The sequence below is a fragment of the Oryzias melastigma genome, linkage group LG7 (genome assembly GCF_002922805.2).
Source record: "Oryzias melastigma strain HK-1 linkage group LG7, ASM292280v2, whole genome shotgun sequence".
In the NCBI taxonomy this organism is placed as follows: domain Eukaryota; kingdom Metazoa; phylum Chordata; class Actinopteri; order Beloniformes; family Adrianichthyidae; genus Oryzias; species Oryzias melastigma.
The window spans coordinates 22,893,951-22,900,222 of NC_050518.1; the positions used below are offsets into that span (position 1 = coordinate 22,893,951).

A 6,272-nucleotide genomic window follows, 5' to 3' on the forward strand; every position below is an offset into this window, starting at 1 on the left:
TAACATTAAAGTGTAACTTTAGCTGTCACACACTCAGGTGTTGAAGCTTGTTCTCCACCATTAGACCATCCCTCAGAGAGCGGTGAGCCTTTTGTTGTATTTGACTCCAACTCTAAAATAATCCTAACCATAAAAATGTCTCTGGTCCAGATAGAAGTTCAGCTCTGGTCACACATATTTTGAAAGTTATTTTTATTATTTTTTTTTGTTTAATCTTCAAACAGAATTACTTCATTTCACACTTCAATGATTCTTTATTCTTTGGAAAATTCAGTTTTCATTATTTTTATTATGTTTTTCCATACTGTGTGTTTCTGAAATGTTTGTTATGTATTTGTTTGCTGTTTCTATTGTAGAATTAATGTTTCCCAGTTTGTTTAGGTATTGATTGTCTTGCTGTAATTAAAGGTTTTTTCCCACAAAATTGCATAAAAGTCTAAATAATAATGAAAATGTTGTTATTTATCAGGAACAAATGAAGTCCAAGCACAGAACCCTGTTGGACACCACATATTTAGTAATCTAATAAATTCACAATCTAATCTCTGGATTTAAAATTGTTTTCATTCAGTCTAAAACATGTCTGAAAGCCAAAGTAATCCTGTTGTTCACCTTTCGACTTTACTCACCACAGTGAATCAGCTTCCACCGATGGACATGTTTGATTTGGCAGAGATTTTAAAGCTGGATGTCGTTCCTGAGAAAGCCCCGCATTTATCCCGACTTAGGACCGGCACAGAGAGACCCAGGCGGGATCATTCTCAGTTCACCCGCTGGAAATTGAACCCTGACTTCGCCGACTCCGTTGTCATGGCAGCTCTGCCATATTTCTCTGTATTTCTCTCTTTCTCTAAACTGTAGATGCTCAAACATTCAAAGAAAAGACTGTCAGAGGTGAAGATGAAGCCACTTTGAAATGTGAAAATGCAAATGATTTCAGTGATGGATGTTACAGGATCACCTGGATCTACAGTAAATGAACCAAACCAACATTTATCCTGTCAGAAAACAGGAAGATTCTCAAAGATGTTGGATCTAAATCAGACAGACTGAGAGTTACAGAGAAATGTTATCTGGTTATAAAGAAGATCACAGATGAAGATGCTGGAAGATACAACTGCAGACAGTTCAACATTACAGACACACAATTACAGAGCTTAATAGTCAATTAAATTTAATAATGTTAGGTTATAATCCTCACATTTGAGGCTTGAATTGTGAAGGTTTGGTACTGAAACATACAGCAACTGATATGCTGACAATTTGAAGACTTTTGTTTACTGATCTTTTCTAGTTTGAATGTTTAAATAGTGAATTACTTAAACTTAGGTTGACAAACATAAACAGATACTGTGTGAAAAACAGTTTTTGAAGTTTCTCACAGAAACATTCTCACTTACGTCAGAAGACACTCGTTTCATCAAACTTCTGCTTCTCATCTTTCAGAAAAATACCCAAACCAACATGCAAACCATCGTCTGCAACAAATCATCTTTCTAAAACATAAATGTCTGGAATGAAGACCAACAGAAAAGAGAGAACAAGAGAGGTTTATTGCATCTATTTACATAGAGAAAGAAAAAAATGTGAACTGAAGCTGAGCTACTTTCCTGTGTAGAAAATGAATGTCAATGAGAAAGAAAGACGCTTCAACTTTAACAGAGATAAAAATAGTTGGGCCGTGAATGTTGATGCGTTAACTCGCACGATTAATAAAGCAACTAAAAATTTAATATTTATTAATCACGCAATAAATATTAAATAAACATTTAAAAATATCTCAAGATAGATGCTAGAAGCAAATGTGTGGGAGATCATATGCAGAACACTACTAGACATCTACTAGTGACACATTTGAGTTGTCTGAGATGTCCAGTAGACATCTACTATAGATGTATGTAAGTTATCTAATAGACAGAAAGTACCCGATGGATAGAAACTTCCCAAATGGTTTCCTTTCAAAGTGCAAGGCATGATGGGACGGGGACACAATTATCATCAATTATCACCCTCAGCCCCCCGGTGAGCCCCCTCGCGACCAGTGACACTGTATGGGCGGTAGCCTTTCCATTTTATTTTATTCTTTTTAATTAATTCTTTTTTAGGTGTGTGTGGTTTGGGGGTCAGGATATCTCTTTTTTAGCTGGTTTTATCTGCTGACAACCCCACTTAGTGTTTTAATTTCTCTTTTTCTTCTCAGGGCAAAGTGCTTTGGCAGAGCGTGTTGGGCGACGACGATGAAGGCTCGTTTGTTGGCATTTCCTGGTGTGAACCCAATTCCTTTCACGTGTGTGTGTGCATGTCACTGTGTGGGGTGTAATCCAGTTTTGTTTTTTTGTCCTCCAATCCTACGCACAGCGTTCTGCCGGTAAACCTCCTCTCAATTAGGCTTGTTACTTTGCCTTTTACTGCTTTAATTCTTTTTACTTTGTAATAAAACTATTAATTGAAACTGGAACCACGTCTTGGCCTGTTGGGAAGAATCTGCGTGTCCTTGTCAGGACTGCCTTTGGGTTCCCCCGGATCCTTTACTCCAGGGTGATGCTGTTTGCTTTGATTTATTGCACCATATCCCCCACTTTTCAACATTTTCTTGTTAATTTTTATTAAAAATCTTCTTCTGTCACTTTTTTTTCATCCTGACCTCTCCTTTCTGTCACTGACACTCAAATAAAAAGGTATCAAAAGGAGCTTATTCATGACAAAAACAGATTACAAAACTGATTTGGGCATCAGTTATTGCTAATTTGGTTAAAATGTTTCATATATAAACAAAGCCTTTTTGTTGTTCAAACTTGAGAAAGAAGAAAAAACTTCTGAAATGACTTGAAGGAGGAGTTGATTTTCACTTAAAGAGGAACCATTCCTGTCCTGAGTGAGTTCTTGTTGTCTTCATTCTCTGACAGAAAACATTGAGAGAAGAAGAGACAGAGAAGAGCAGAGGAGAGAACAATGTTTGACTTCACATCACTTCTCTTCCCTCTGATTCTGACATGGATGCTCACATTTACAGGTAAGAAACATGACAGAGATTCAAACATGACCTTTCTGAAAGCATGGAACATGACTTGTTGTGTTCTTCATGCTAATGAGAGCAGGCTGCTAACCACATTGACTTCAGTGTATTCTTTAAACATGCATGTTAAATATCTAGTCTAAGATGTTCATCAGAACTGAACATGTTTGTGTTTCTCTCTTTCTCTAAACTGTAGATGTTCAAACATTCAGCAACAAGACTGTCAGAGTTGGAGATAAAGTCACTTTGAAATGTGAAAATGCAAATGATTTCAGTGATGGATGTTACTGGATCACCTGGATCTACAGTAACTTAGACAAGCCAGCAATAAACCTGTTTGAACACAGGAAGATTAACAAAGATGTTGGATCTAAATCAGACAGACTGAGAGTTACAGAGAAATGTTCTCTGGTTATAAAGAAGATCACAGATGAAGATGCTGGAACATATAACTGCAGACAGTTCAACACATCAGGACACCAGGAGACAGAGTTTCAGCTTGAACTGACTGTTCAAAAACGTAAGTTTTTATTGTAAGAATTTTAGCTTTAAGTTTGTGAACATGTATCGAAAGGTATATAACACAAAAACTTTAAGTTTTGCTGATCTTTTTTATCTTTAGCATCATGAAGTTGTTCAAACTCTGTTTGACAAATGTGAACAGATGCTGAGAAAAATCATTTTTGAAGTTTCCCTCTGAAAATGACACAACTTTTTACAGGTTTTCTTAATTGCATCATATGCCACTCGTTTCATCAAACTTCTGTTTTCTCATCTTTCAGAAAATGATGTGAATCTAACAGAAACTAACTTTTATACCATTTTATGGTCCATCAGGTGATGAATCCACAAAAACCAGAGAATTAGTTCAGCCAACGGTCAAGCCATCGTCTGCATCAGATCATGTCTCTAAAACAGGTAGGTCTATGTATATCATGCAGACCAACAGAAAAGGGGAAAACAAGAGATTCATCATTGTCAGTACTTGAATGAAATAAAAAAACAGTAAAGTCTAGAAGTTTATAAAAATACCAGCCTTGTAAAACTTTAAAGATAAAAAAGTGTTAATCTTGTGAGAGAAGAATGGAGATTTGACTGTTGGAGCAACAGAGACGGATGTAAACTTTTTCTTGAATGTTTTCTCTGTTGATGCTCCACACATGACAGCAGGGATCATCACTGCAGCTGTAATTGTTGCAGCATGCATTCTAGTTGTTGTGATGCTGATGGGATGGAGGAGGATTAAAGGTGAGAACATTCAACTGATGGAAACAGAAGATTATTTCACATGAATTTCTGATTCTGAATTTAAATCTTTGTTTCTGCAGAAAGAAAAACACAGATTGAGACAAATGTGGTGAGTTTTTGATCCGAATAATGAAATGTTGGACTTCTATAGTGATTTCTCTGTCAGGGTTCTTTGTTTATGTTTTTATTTCACACTAAAAGTTTTACCTTTTCTTATATTTGTCTTGAACTGAGTTTAAAGGAGACCTATCAGAATATTATTACTTTTAATGACTTTGTTTTGATTATGAAGGATTTTCTTTAGTTTAAAAAAACTTTCACTGTGATAAACTGGTCACGCCACAAGGAGCAGTAAAGCAGCAAATATTAGTCTTAGCATTTACCTACTGAAATGTAGAAGTGTTTTTGCTGCAAAGACTGACACCACAACTCATTAAGTGTGTTTTTTGCCTTTAAAGCATATTTATACCAGGCAGCAGTGGATGCAGTTTAACTTAAGTTTTTAAAACAAAACTATGAATAAAGTTGATTTATCACAAAATCTTTTTCTTAATTCAAAAGTATTTTACGTGGCCTGAAGTCCTCTTAAAATCTGGTTCGGTTTGTGTCTAAAATTTGCGAAAGAACAGCAGGCATGGACCTATGATCCTGATTCACAGTGAAATATTAGTAGGTTATTATAGAATGGCTGAAACAAATCTATCCTGATCTACTCAGAAAGCGCCTCCATTAATGCTAAGAGGTGCAAGTTTAATCCTTGAACAGGTGGAACCTCTCATTAGATCCCCTTAATATACAGCTGGTCTGGGTGTGACTTCATCTGATCCAGAGCGTCTCTGTGACCCTTAACACAGTAGACGTGTTACCTTCAGCTTTCATCACGTGGTCAAAAACTGAGAAACATTGTTGTGGGGGGACAGGGATCAACAAAACTACTATACTGCTCCTCAATCTTCCTGCTCCTGAAGAACAACCTTGTTAGAGTTCTAAACCAGAGTAAGACACACACAGGAAAGTGTCATCTGCATATTGGACATGATCAACAATCAACACGAGTAGAAAAAAGGTGGTCCAACTGTGAGAATGTCAGAGCAGAAAGTTCCTGTTCCTCCTCTGACTGTCTTCACCTGCAGACTCCTCCAGAAGATGCTGATTCCTACGCCTCCATCAGCTTCTCCAGGAACACCAACAACAGACGGCAGGTAAGCTGTGAGACTGTAATGATGATTTAGTGAGGATGTTATCACTGAAACATCAGTCTGTCTAAAGTGTTGTTGCTGCTCATCAACTAAAGACATGACATTACTGTGGATGTTTGTGGATAAAGTCTACAGTTGATTCTCTGATGTTTGTCTCTCAGGTTCTGAACAAAGACGATGGAGTCACTTACAGCAGTGTCAAAGTGTCTTCTTCTTCTCATGCTCACAGTGATCCCATCAGCCTCCATTAAACCAACAGATGAGTCACAGCAAATGTTCATCCTGCATTCAGATCTCAAAGATCGTGTTTTTATGGAAGCTGCAGGACTTTCACTTCACAACTTTTCATTTAAACTTTCATAGTGTATATATACTTATTACCTAAAACAATACTTCCTGATCTTGAAGTTGCTGCAAACCTGGAGGCATCAAATGTTGCAGTTCCCCATAAGACCGCAGGAGGAAGGTTACAAAAGAGAGCAACTTCCCTTCTATGTGAAAAAGTCCAGCTTCACTACATATAAACATGTGTCCAGCCTGATGTCAAAAACTAATATAATGTATTTTCCTTTTTTTGACAAATGTGGGGGTAGGTGGTATGATGGGCCAGCTTATTATGGGCTTTTTCCTTCAATGTTCTGTGGATAATCTTCATTTAATTTGACCCACCTTAACAACGACTTTCAGGAAGTAGTTAAGGTGAGTGAAGTAAACTTCAGTTAATGTGTCTGTTGAAGATTATGCAGCAGAAATGTTAAGACCAGATTCTCTTCTGTTTACTTAAATAACAGAGTGTAAAGAAAATGTAT

The 6,272-nt window shown here is 36.9% G+C and overlaps 1 long non-coding RNA gene across 1 annotated transcript; it reads left to right on the forward strand.

The window, feature by feature from the left end:
* The first annotated feature begins 4,171 nt into the window (after nucleotides 1-4,171).
* LOC118598972 lies at nucleotides 4,172-6,266 on the forward strand. The gene is made up of 4 exons (XR_004948224.1): nucleotides 4,172-4,264; nucleotides 4,345-4,373; nucleotides 5,398-5,466; nucleotides 5,625-6,266. It is a non-coding gene; the product is annotated as an uncharacterized LOC118598972 (long non-coding RNA).
* The last annotated feature ends 6 nt before the right edge of the window (nucleotides 6,267-6,272 follow it).